The following is a 13,137-nucleotide window of genomic DNA, read 5'->3' as shown; positions in this document are numbered from 1 at the left end:
AGCCACTGAAGGAGGCCAAGCCCCAGAGCTCCCCGACTCCCATTCCGGCAGGAAGAGGAGGATAAAGGGCCCCATCCCAGCCCCCGCAACCCCCACCCCCCACCCCCACCCCCACCCCCACCCCCACCCCCTTCAAACAACACCGTCTTCCCAGAAAAGAGAAGGGAGAAGCCACGTGTGTGCCAAAGGAGCAAAACGAACAAACGATGCCCCTTTGGGCACAGCCGACTCCTGGGAACCGTGGCCCCAGCCGGCCGGTCCCTGCCGTTCTCGGTGGTGGGTGGACACGTTTGCCGTGAACCCGTGGCCGAGGCGATCCACGGATCCCCCGAGACGTGACCCGACCCCAGGGACCCGAGGGCGAACGTACCGCGTGAGGTGCTGGAGGAGCCGGACGAAGCCATGGTGGGAGAGCCGCACGGACGCTGCAGACTGCTGGCCTAGTGGGCCGGGACCCAGCCGCTCAGGACCTTGGAGAGCGGGAGGCGGCTCCGCCCCTATTTATGTAAATAGGGGTGGGTGCGTAGATGGAGGGGACGCCCCTGGCCTCTTTCGCAGGAGAGACCCTGGACAAGAATCCAGTGGAGCCAGTGGGCTTCCACGGGCCCGGCCCGTGCCCCAGACCCCCAAGGTCCACCGTTGGGCTGGGCGGGCAGTTCGGGGGCTTTGGTTTGTGGCCCTCCCACGCAGCGGGTGGGGTCAACCCCGGGCCCAGGGGCCGTCAGCAGTGCCCAGAGAGCTAACTGCCCGGGAATTCCCCTGGGGTCCCTTTGACGTGGCCGGCCACGCCCCCTTGCCCAGCCTGCCTTGCCTTCCAAGCCGCTCTGGGTTTTCCCGCCTTTTCACATTCCACACGTCCCTTGACCTCAATTGCCCCCGCCGGCTCCTGCGAGGCATGGCGGGACACCCGATGCTCTCTCCAATGCCTCCACCGAGATCCCTCGCTTTCCTTGCCTCCGTTCCCCACGCCCCTCCCCAACTCCTCCGTGCCCTCTTGGCGTCCTTTCCCTGCAGCAGTCCCAGACCACCACCCCCAGGGCTTTGAGCCGCCTGGAGCTCAAGGCTCCGGCCAGAGATGTGAAGGGCCAGCGTCTCAAACAGCAGCTCATGCCATTTGGGGCTTCTTCATGTGGAGCCTGAGGCCCGCGTCTCCCCAGCCCACCCCCCAGCCCAAGTGCCCTGGAGATACCCGCGAAAGGGGACAGACAGTGTACAACCTACCCCCCTGCGCGCCCCCCCCCCCAACACACACACACACACACACACACACACACACACACACACACACACACATACTGTTAGGGAGGAGGTTCCACTAAGCCAAGGAAGGAAGCATGGACGTTCTGGACACAACGGAGCCGTCACCCGTGCGCCAACAAGGTGACATGGAAAGAGCGTGTGCTTTCTCGAAGACATGGAGGGCGGCGAGGAGGAGGAGGAAATCAGGAGGCCGGAGCAGACAAAGGAGGAAGAAGGCGGTGTCAAGCACCGCGGGGGATGGACGATGAGAGGCACTTCTCTTTGCGCGGTGAACAGGGTGAAAAGAGTGAACTGAAAAGAAACGAACGAGCCACAGCAGCACACCACCACCGCACCCCACCCCCCCACCCCCCCCCCGCCCCCAACTCCCCCTGCCCCCACCCCACCGTCTGGGCCGATGTATTCTTTGGCCAGCCGGGCTTCTAAACCCACCACGGGGCTTCACGTGAGAACAGGCAGGCGTTCGTATGTACTTCAAAACCATGGGGCCTGTGAAACTCAGGAACGGGTTTGCAAGTAAAGCACGTATGTCTGTCTGTATGTCTGCCGGTGACGGGAGGATGCTGGCGGCAGGGCGAGCTGAGTCACTGTACTGTGAGGGTCAGAGAGAGAGACAGGGAGATGACGGGCCTTTGCAGATATACGACCGGGCATGTGGGCACACATGGACAGGGAGTCTGGTCGTGAAAGCGGTTGTGTGGGTAGGTCCCTACTGCTGGCTCCGAGGATCTGACCTCCGGACACCCGCCCAGAGAAGGCACCTTGAAACCCAGGGAAACGTGTCCCTGACGCAGCATTCTAGGGACACCTGCAGGGCGTGCCGGGGGCTTGAAGCTGAGTCCCAGACGCGGGCTCTGCCCACCCCCACCCCCACCCCCCCCTCCCCCGACCCCCCTCTCCCTCCCTCCCTCTGTCCCCAACTCCCCCCGCCTCCCTCCCTCTCCCGCTCTCCCACTCAGCCTTCCCCAACTCTCTCCCTGCGCCCCCCACCCACTCGGCCCCCTCCCACCTGGCACCTCCCACCCTCCCACCTTTGCACTCCCCGGTCTCCCGCTCCCCCTCCCTCTGCTGCCCCTGGCATAGGGAAGGAGTTCTCCTGTGTGGACTGCTGGAAAGACGGGACCAGAAGACAGAAGAGCCAGACACAAAGAACTTGTGCCGGGCACGGGGTTTCTTTCCCGGGCCCATGGAATGTTCCCTCTGAGGCAGCCCCTTGGTCACTGCCATGCAGGGAGGGCTTGAGGCTTCAGGGAGGGTGTCCCCGTTTGGGGCGGGGCCCAGCTTCCCAAAGGTCCAGCACTCGGGTTTGTCCCCAGGGTTGTCCGTAGACATCCCGTCTGTATTCTCTCCTCTTCCCACACAAAACAGCTCCCACCCACCCACCCACCCTCCCTCCCTTTCCCCGAGCTCCGTGGCCCCACATCCCAGGCAAGGAGACCTGAACGTGGCTAGGGGGAGAAGGTGGCCCCTTCCTTCCTCTCCCTCTAAGCCCCAGGGCCTGGGGAGCCTGGCAGCATGTCGAGGAGGGCCTGGTACTCGTCCTCACTGAGGGGTGTTTCCAGGGTGGCCTCAACTCCTTCTTCCCCCGCAGGGGACCCCGGGGAAGACCAGGGCGTGTCCTGGATGGCCGTGGCAGCCAAGATTTCCTCTAGGAGGCTGGGTGGCCCGGGGAGGGCTGGGTGGGGCCCTGCGACGACAGGAGAGGACCCCGGAGAAGGGCCCGGCGAGCCCGGGAGGCCCGCGGCAGCCAGGAGCTCGCCCGGGAGGGCGAGGTGTGCTCGTTCATCGGCAGAGGGCCCCAGGGAAGGCCCCGGCGTGTCCGGGGTGCCCGTGGCCGCCAAGAGCTCGTCTAGGAAGCTGGGTGCCCCTGGGAGGGCAGGGCCCACCCCTTCGTCGGCAGCGGCCCCCGGGGAAGGCGCCTGCGTGTCCGGGACGCCCGTGGCCGCCAAGAGCTCATCTAGGAGGCTCGTCGAGCTTGGAAGGCTGGGGGCCTGGGGCTGCGGCTCCAGCGGAGGGGCCGTGCCTTCGCCGGAGGGTGACTCCGGCCACCGCGGGATGTGTGTCTCCGGCTGCCCAGGCGGCAGGATGGCCCCTTGCCCAGGCAGCCCGGGGGCCGTGACGGCAGGGGAGCACGCGGCCCAGGGAGCTGCTCCCTGGGGAGGAGGCGGTGGCCTCCCACTTGGCTGGAGGGCCGCCGGGCTGGGCTGGACCACGAAGATCATCAACGGCTGGCCCACGCAGACCCCAGAGGCAGCCCCGGGCACCCAGAAAGTGGGGGCCCCAAAAGGAGCAGCTGCAGCCAAGGGTGGCATGCTCTCCTGTGGCTGAGAGGGGCGAAGGGGAGGAGAGGTGCTCTGGACAGCGGGTGGGGCCCTTCGGTCCTCTGGAGCAGGAGTCGTCGTCGTGGCTGGTGCGCCGCCTGGCCCCTGGGCCCGGCCGTTGCCGGGCCCGCTTGGGCTCCGCTGGGGGTGCCGAGCTCTTCGGTTTTGAAACCATATCTAGGGGAGCAAAAGGCAGACAGGCACATCAGAAGCCGTGGCCGTCCAGATCACCCACCGTGCTGGCGCCGCGGCGGCGCCCGTTCGACAGCCCGCCCGGCCGCCCGGCCTCTGGTCTGTCAGGCCCAGGGCGACTTCTGCAGGGCCATTTTCTGCAAACGAATCCCTTGGCCCTGGGAAATGAGGGGTGCCCGCACGGCCAGAAGCGGCCCAAAACCCTCCACTCAGGCCGCCGACTTTCGGCCCCTTCCCCCCCAAGCCCCAGCCCCAGCCCCAGCCTACGTGTATCCAGCTCCAGACGCTTGGCAGGGCTGAACCCTCCTTGCTCCTGGGCCACGTCCTGGGCCCGTGCGCTGGCTGGAGAACTTACCTGGATGCGAGGTTCTGGGATTCCCGTCTGACGGGCCAGTTCCTCCCTGGCGGCAATCCCCGGGAAGCGATCCCTCGTGAAGGCTTGCACGAGGATCCTGGTCTGAGAAGGAGAGATGACTGTCCTCTTTCTCCGGGCCTCTCTGGCCGAGTCTTCTACCAACGAAAGGAACACACCGAGAGGGGAGGACGTTAAGGCCCGTGGGGCGTTCACGGCACAGACACCCTAGAGGGTGTGGAGGGGAGGGAGAGGCCCACACCCCTGAATCACTACAGGGGGCTCTGCCGCCGGGGCAGGGCTCTAAGGAATACACCCACAGATGGATCGCGTGCCTGGGTCCCTGGTGGGCGCGTGCGTGTGCACGCACACTCCCCACACACGCATGTCCCTGGGTGTCTCTCTCCTCCTCCGGCCTTGCCGCCGAGTGCCCTGAAGCATGGTCCTCGGCCAAGGCTGCCCGGGCAGCCGGAGCCTAAGGTTCCCGACGGGGGCTGGGGAGGGGGTGCAAAGGGGGAACCCTGCGGCCCGCCCACGCCGACTGGGGGCGTCTTGCCCCGACCTGGGACACTGATGGGGGCAGCAACCACACAGCCCTGTTTCCTCCTCCTCCTCACCCCCCCTCCCCCCTCCCCCCTAACCCCCCACCCCCACCCCCGTGGTGTTTCTGGGCCTCCCGTGCTCATCCACCAGCAGAGAGTATTCTCTGGCAAGAGGGGGGAGGGTTCGGGACCCCCTCTGGGGGACTTGCCTTTGGAGAGAACGCTGGCTAATTTACCTTGAGAGGAAGACTGAGGTCGGGGAGGTGGCGACGGTGGCCTGGGCGTGGACGTTGGCCCCCCTTCCCCTTCTTGGCGCACGTGTTCAGACGGCGGCCGGCTCTGCTTTGACCGTCTTCTACGTTGGTTTTGAAACCAGACCTAGGGGCAAACAGAGAGAATTCCTTCTCAGGAGAAAGGCCGCCAGATGCTTTCAGCTGCCTTGGATCGGCATGGAGAGCCTTGAAAGGGAGAACGGGTGGAGAGGCGGGGGGCCTACCTGAACTCTGCTTTCGTCAATGCCGAGCTCTCGGGCCAGTCGTTCTCTGGTCGCTATCCCAGGGTAGGGGTTCTGTTGAAAGAGCGCTTGCAGGGCGTCCTTCTGGCTCGGCTTCAGAACGAGCCTCCTCCTTCGAGATCCTGTGGCGATGGGGCCTGTGGAAGAAGAGAAGAAAGGGAAGCGCCTCAGACCAGAGCACCTGGTGGAGGACTCGACGGAGGAGCCCAAGCATGCTCCCCGCCCAGGGCAGTTGCCCCTGTGCCTGAGCAGAGCCGGGAGCCCGGGGACGGGGTGTGCATTTGGAAGTCGCTTGGCTACAGCCCGACAGCCAGGCTGAGAGGCAAGGGGCGGTAGCCCCCACACCCACCCCCACCCAGGCCGGAATGCAAGAAACGCGAGCAAGCAGAAAGGAAACCAAACCCAGCCCCAAAACAAAGGCGGCAAAGAGTCCCCACCCCCCACCCCCCACCCCCACCCCCCCCAACGAAGACCACGACACTATCCCGCCGCATGTTTCCACCCGTCTGGTCGAGATGCCTGGGAAACGTCTGGATGGGGCTTCTCCCACATTTCCCTCCATCACGATGCCAACGGGAGGGGACCTGGCTTCTCCGGGCTAACACGAGCACGGGCCATATTTGCCGCCAGTAGCGGAAAAGGAAAGGGAAACGAAGCGAAGCCCAACCCTCAATGGCAGAAGGCACCAGGCCATTGTTGTGAGAAAGCCACTGAAGGAGGCCAAGCCCCAGAGCTCCCCGACTCCCATTCCGGCAGGAAGAGGAGGATAAAGGGCCCCATCCCAGCCCCCGCAACCCCCACCCCCCACCCCCACCCCCACCCCCACCCCCACCCCCTTCAAACAACACCGTCTTCCCAGAAAAGAGAAGGGAGAAGCCACGTGTGTGCCAAAGGAGCAAAACGAACAAACGATGCCCCTTTGGGCACAGCCGACTCCTGGGAACCGTGGCCCCAGCCGGCCGGTCCCTGCCGTTCTCGGTGGTGGGTGGACACGTTTGCCGTGAACCCGTGGCCGAGGCGATCCACGGATCCCCCGAGACGTGACCCGACCCCAGGGACCCGAGGGCGAACGTACCGCGTGAGGTGCTGGAGGAGCCGGACGAAGCCATGGTGGGAGAGCCGCACGGACGCTGCAGACTGCTGGCCTAGTGGGCCGGGACCCAGCCGCTCAGGACCTTGGAGAGCGGGAGGCGGCTCCGCCCCTATTTATGTAAATAGGGGTGGGTGCGTAGATGGAGGGGACGCCCCTGGCCTCTTTCGCAGGAGAGACCCTGGACAAGAATCCAGTGGAGCCAGTGGGCTTCCACGGGCCCGGCCCGTGCCCCAGACCCCCAAGGTCCACCGTTGGGCTGGGCGGGCAGTTCGGGGGCTTTGGTTTGTGGCCCTCCCACGCAGCGGGTGGGGTCAACCCCGGGCCCAGGGGCCGTCAGCAGTGCCCAGAGAGCTAACTGCCCGGGAATTCCCCTGGGGTCCCTTTGACGTGGCCGGCCACGCCCCCTTGCCCAGCCTGCCTTGCCTTCCAAGCCGCTCTGGGTTTTCCCGCCTTTTCACATTCCACACGTCCCTTGACCTCAATTGCCCCCGCCGGCTCCTGCGAGGCATGGCGGGACACCCGATGCTCTCTCCAATGCCTCCACCGAGATCCCTCGCTTTCCTTGCCTCCGTTCCCCACGCCCCTCCCCAACTCCTCCGTGCCCTCTTGGCGTCCTTTCCCTGCAGCAGTCCCAGACCACCACCCCCAGGGCTTTGAGCCGCCTGGAGCTCAAGGCTCCGGCCAGAGATGTGAAGGGCCAGCGTCTCAAACAGCAGCTCATGCCATTTGGGGCTTCTTCATGTGGAGCCTGAGGCCCGCGTCTCCCCAGCCCACCCCCCAGCCCAAGTGCCCTGGAGATACCCGCGAAAGGGGACAGACAGTGTACAACCTACCCCCCTGCGCGCCCCCCCCCCAACACACACACACACACACACACACACACACACACACACACACACACACTGTTAGGGAGGAGGTTCCACTAAGCCAAGGAAGGAAGCATGGACGTTCTGGACACAACGGAGCCGTCACCCGTGCGCCAACAAGGTGACATGGAAAGAGCGTGTGCTTTCTCGAAGACATGGAGGGCGGCGAGGAGGAGGAGGAAATCAGGAGGCCGGAGCAGACAAAGGAGGAAGAAGGCGGTGTCAAGCACCGCGGGGGATGGACGATGAGAGGCACTTCTCTTTGCGCGGTGAACAGGGTGAAAAGAGTGAACTGAAAAGAAACGAACGAGCCACAGCAGCACACCACCACCGCACCCCACCCCCACCCCCCCCCGCCCCCAACTCCCCCTGCCCCCACCCCACCGTCTGGGCCGATGTATTCTTTGGCCAGCCGGGCTTCTAAACCCACCACGGGGCTTCACGTGAGAACAGGCAGGCGTTCGTATGTACTTCAAAACCATGGGGCCTGTGAAACTCAGGAACGGGTTTGCAAGTAAAGCACGTATGTCTGTCTGTATGTCTGCCGGTGACGGGAGGATGCTGGCGGCAGGGCGAGCTGAGTCACTGTACTGTGAGGGTCAGAGAGAGAGACAGGGAGATGACGGGCCTTTGCAGATATACGACCGGGCATGTGGGCACACATGGACAGGGAGTCTGGTCGTGAAAGCGGTTGTGTGGGTAGGTCCCTACTGCTGGCTCCGAGGATCTGACCTCCGGACACCCGCCCAGAGAAGGCACCTTGAAACCCAGGGAAACGTGTCCCTGACGCAGCATTCTAGGGACACCTGCAGGGCGTGCCGGGGGCTTGAAGCTGAGTCCCAGACGCGGGCTCTGCCCACCCCCACCCCCACCCCCCCCTCCCCCGACCCCCCTCTCCCTCCCTCCCTCTGTCCCCAACTCCCCCCGCCTCCCTCCCTCTCCCGCTCTCCCACTCAGCCTTCCCCAACTCTCTCCCTGCGCCCCCCACCCACTCGGCCCCCTCCCACCTGGCACCTCCCACCCTCCCACCTTTGCACTCCCCGGTCTCCCGCTCCCCCTCCCTCTGCTGCCCCTGGCATAGGGAAGGAGTTCTCCTGTGTGGACTGCTGGAAAGACGGGACCAGAAGACAGAAGAGCCAGACACAAAGAACTTGTGCCGGGCACGGGGTTTCTTTCCCGGGCCCATGGAATGTTCCCTCTGAGGCAGCCCCTTGGTCACTGCCATGCAGGGAGGGCTTGAGGCTTCAGGGAGGGTGTCCCCGTTTGGGGCGGGGCCCAGCTTCCCAAAGGTCCAGCACTCGGGTTTGTCCCCAGGGTTGTCCGTAGACATCCCGTCTGTATTCTCTCCTCTTCCCACACAAAACAGCTCCCACCCACCCACCCACCCTCCCTCCCTTTCCCCGAGCTCCGTGGCCCCACATCCCAGGCAAGGAGACCTGAACGTGGCTAGGGGGAGAAGGTGGCCCCTTCCTTCCTCTCCCTCTAAGCCCCAGGGCCTGGGGAGCCTGGCAGCATGTCGAGGAGGGCCTGGTACTCGTCCTCACTGAGGGGTGTTTCCAGGGTGGCCTCAACTCCTTCTTCCCCCGCAGGGGACCCCGGGGAAGACCAGGGCGTGTCCTGGATGGCCGTGGCAGCCAAGATTTCCTCTAGGAGGCTGGGTGGCCCGGGGAGGGCTGGGTGGGGCCCTGCGACGACAGGAGAGGACCCCGGAGAAGGGCCCGGCGAGCCCGGGAGGCCCGCGGCAGCCAGGAGCTCGCCCGGGAGGGCGAGGTGTGCTCGTTCATCGGCAGAGGGCCCCAGGGAAGGCCCCGGCGTGTCCGGGGTGCCCGTGGCCGCCAAGAGCTCGTCTAGGAAGCTGGGTGCCCCTGGGAGGGCAGGGCCCACCCCTTCGTCGGCAGCGGCCCCCGGGGAAGGCGCCTGCGTGTCCGGGACGCCCGTGGCCGCCAAGAGCTCATCTAGGAGGCTCGTCGAGCTTGGAAGGCTGGGGGCCTGGGGCTGCGGCTCCAGCGGAGGGGCCGTGCCTTCGCCGGAGGGTGACTCCGGCCACCGCGGGATGTGTGTCTCCGGCTGCCCAGGCGGCAGGATGGCCCCTTGCCCAGGCAGCCCGGGGGCCGTGACGGCAGGGGAGCACGCGGCCCAGGGAGCTGCTCCCTGGGGAGGAGGCGGTGGCCTCCCACTTGGCTGGAGGGCCGCCGGGCTGGGCTGGACCACGAAGATCATCAACGGCTGGCCCACGCAGACCCCAGAGGCAGCCCCGGGCACCCAGAAAGTGGGGGCCCCAAAAGGAGCAGCTGCAGCCAAGGGTGGCATGCTCTCCTGTGGCTGAGAGGGGCGAAGGGGAGGAGAGGTGCTCTGGACAGCGGGTGGGGCCCTTCGGTCCTCTGGAGCAGGAGTCGTCGTCGTGGCTGGTGCGCCGCCTGGCCCCTGGGCCCGGCCGTTGCCGGGCCCGCTTGGGCTCCGCTGGGGGTGCCGAGCTCTTCGGTTTTGAAACCATATCTAGGGGAGCAAAAGGCAGACAGGCACATCAGAAGCCGTGGCCGTCCAGATCACCCACCGTGCTGGCGCCGCGGCGGCGCCCGTTCGACAGCCCGCCCGGCCGCCCGGCCTCTGGTCTGTCAGGCCCAGGGCGACTTCTGCAGGGCCATTTTCTGCAAACGAATCCCTTGGCCCTGGGAAATGAGGGGTGCCCGCACGGCCAGAAGCGGCCCAAAACCCTCCACTCAGGCCGCCGACTTTCGGCCCCTTCCCCCCCAAGCCCCAGCCCCAGCCCCAGCCTACGTGTATCCAGCTCCAGACGCTTGGCAGGGCTGAACCCTCCTTGCTCCTGGGCCACGTCCTGGGCCCGTGCGCTGGCTGGAGAACTTACCTGGATGCGAGGTTCTGGGATTCCCGTCTGACGGGCCAGTTCCTCCCTGGCGGCAATCCCCGGGAAGCGATCCCTCGTGAAGGCTTGCACGAGGATCCTGGTCTGAGAAGGAGAGATGACTGTCCTCTTTCTCCGGGCCTCTCTGGCCGAGTCTTCTACCAACGAAAGGAACACACCGAGAGGGGAGGACGTTAAGGCCCGTGGGGCGTTCACGGCACAGACACCCTAGAGGGTGTGGAGGGGAGGGAGAGGCCCACACCCCTGAATCACTACAGGGGGCTCTGCCGCCGGGGCAGGGCTCTAAGGAATACACCCACAGATGGATCGCGTGCCTGGGTCCCTGGTGGGCGCGTGCGTGTGCACGCACACTCCCCACACACGCATGTCCCTGGGTGTCTCTCTCCTCCTCCGGCCTTGCCGCCGAGTGCCCTGAAGCATGGTCCTCGGCCAAGGCTGCCCGGGCAGCCGGAGCCTAAGGTTCCCGACGGGGGCTGGGGAGGGGGTGCAAAGGGGGAACCCTGCGGCCCGCCCACGCCGACTGGGGGCGTCTTGCCCCGACCTGGGACACTGATGGGGGCAGCAACCACACAGCCCTGTTTCCTCCTCCTCCTCACCCCCCCTCCCCCCTCCCCCCTAACCCCCCACCCCCACCCCCGTGGTGTTTCTGGGCCTCCCGTGCTCATCCACCAGCAGAGAGTATTCTCTGGCAAGAGGGGGGAGGGTTCGGGACCCCCTCTGGGGGACTTGCCTTTGGAGAGAACGCTGGCTAATTTACCTTGAGAGGAAGACTGAGGTCGGGGAGGTGGCGACGGTGGCCTGGGCGTGGACGTTGGCCCCCCTTCCCCTTCTTGGCGCACGTGTTCAGACGGCGGCCGGCTCTGCTTTGACCGTCTTCTACGTTGGTTTTGAAACCAGACCTAGGGGCAAACAGAGAGAATTCCTTCTCAGGAGAAAGGCCGCCAGATGCTTTCAGCTGCCTTGGATCGGCATGGAGAGCCTTGAAAGGGAGAACGGGTGGAGAGGCGGGGGGCCTACCTGAACTCTGCTTTCGTCAATGCCGAGCTCTCGGGCCAGTCGTTCTCTGGTCGCTATCCCAGGGTAGGGGTTCTGTTGAAAGAGCGCTTGCAGGGCGTCCTTCTGGCTCGGCTTCAGAACGAGCCTCCTCCTTCGAGATCCTGTGGCGATGGGGCCTGTGGAAGAAGAGAAGAAAGGGAAGCGCCTCAGACCAGAGCACCTGGTGGAGGACTCGACGGAGGAGCCCAAGCATGCTCCCCGCCCAGGGCAGTTGCCCCTGTGCCTGAGCAGAGCCGGGAGCCCGGGGACGGGGTGTGCATTTGGAAGTCGCTTGGCTACAGCCCGACAGCCAGGCTGAGAGGCAAGGGGCGGTAGCCCCCACACCCACCCCCACCCAGGCCGGAATGCAAGAAACGCGAGCAAGCAGAAAGGAAACCAAACCCAGCCCCAAAACAAAGGCGGCAAAGAGTCCCCACCCCCCACCCCCCACCCCCACCCCCCCCAACGAAGACCACGACACTATCCCGCCGCATGTTTCCACCCGTCTGGTCGAGATGCCTGGGAAACGTCTGGATGGGGCTTCTCCCACATTTCCCTCCATCACGATGCCAACGGGAGGGGACCTGGCTTCTCCGGGCTAACACGAGCACGGGCCATATTTGCCGCCAGTAGCGGAAAAGGAAAGGGAAACGAAGCGAAGCCCAACCCTCAATGGCAGAAGGCACCAGGCCATTGTTGTGAGAAAGCCACTGAAGGAGGCCAAGCCCCAGAGCTCCCCGACTCCCATTCCGGCAGGAAGAGGAGGATAAAGGGCCCCATCCCAGCCCCCGCAACCCCCACCCCCACCCCCACCCCCACCCCCACCCCCACCCCCTTCAAACAACACCGTCTTCCCAGAAAAGAGAAGGGAGAAGCCACGTGTGTGCCAAAGGAGCAAAACGAACAAACGATGCCCCTTTGGGCACAGCCGACTCCTGGGAACCGTGGCCCCAGCCGGCCGGTCCCTGCCGTTCTCGGTGGTGGGTGGACACGTTTGCCGTGAACCCGTGGCCGAGGCGATCCACGGATCCCCCGAGACGTGACCCGACCCCAGGGACCCGAGGGCGAACGTACCGCGTGAGGTGCTGGAGGAGCCGGACGAAGCCATGGTGGGAGAGCCGCACGGACGCTGCAGACTGCTGGCCTAGTGGGCCGGGACCCAGCCGCTCAGGACCTTGGAGAGCGGGAGGCGGCTCCGCCCCTATTTATGTAAATAGGGGTGGGTGCGTAGATGGAGGGGACGCCCCTGGCCTCTTTCGCAGGAGAGACCCTGGACAAGAATCCAGTGGAGCCAGTGGGCTTCCACGGGCCCGGCCCGTGCCCCAGACCCCCAAGGTCCACCGTTGGGCTGGGCGGGCAGTTCGGGGGCTTTGGTTTGTGGCCCTCCCACGCAGCGGGTGGGGTCAACCCCGGGCCCAGGGGCCGTCAGCAGTGCCCAGAGAGCTAACTGCCCGGGAATTCCCCTGGGGTCCCTTTGACGTGGCCGGCCACGCCCCCTTGCCCAGCCTGCCTTGCCTTCCAAGCCGCTCTGGGTTTTCCCGCCTTTTCACATTCCACACGTCCCTTGACCTCAATTGCCCCCGCCGGCTCCTGCGAGGCATGGCGGGACACCCGATGCTCTCTCCAATGCCTCCACCGAGATCCCTCGCTTTCCTTGCCTCCGTTCCCCACGCCCCTCCCCAACTCCTCCGTGCCCTCTTGGCGTCCTTTCCCTGCAGCAGTCCCAGACCACCACCCCCAGGGCTTTGAGCCGCCTGGAGCTCAAGGCTCCGGCCAGAGATGTGAAGGGCCAGCGTCTCAAACAGCAGCTCATGCCATTTGGGGCTTCTTCATGTGGAGCCTGAGGCCCGCGTCTCCCCAGCCCACCCCCCAGCCCAAGTGCCCTGGAGATACCCGCGAAAGGGGACAGACAGTGTACAACCTACCCCCCTGCGCGCCCCCCCCCCAACACACACACACACACACACACACACACACACACACACACACACACTGTTAGGGAGGAGGTTCCACTAAGCCAAGGAAGGAAGCATGGACGTTCTGGACACAACGGAGCCGTCACCCGTGCGCCAACAAGG

The sequence above is a fragment of the Bos indicus x Bos taurus genome, chromosome 7, assembly GCF_003369695.1.
Source record: "Bos indicus x Bos taurus breed Angus x Brahman F1 hybrid chromosome 7, Bos_hybrid_MaternalHap_v2.0, whole genome shotgun sequence".
Classification (NCBI taxonomy): Eukaryota; Metazoa; Chordata; class Mammalia; order Artiodactyla; family Bovidae; genus Bos; species Bos indicus x Bos taurus.
This window is presented reverse-complemented; position numbering follows the sequence as displayed.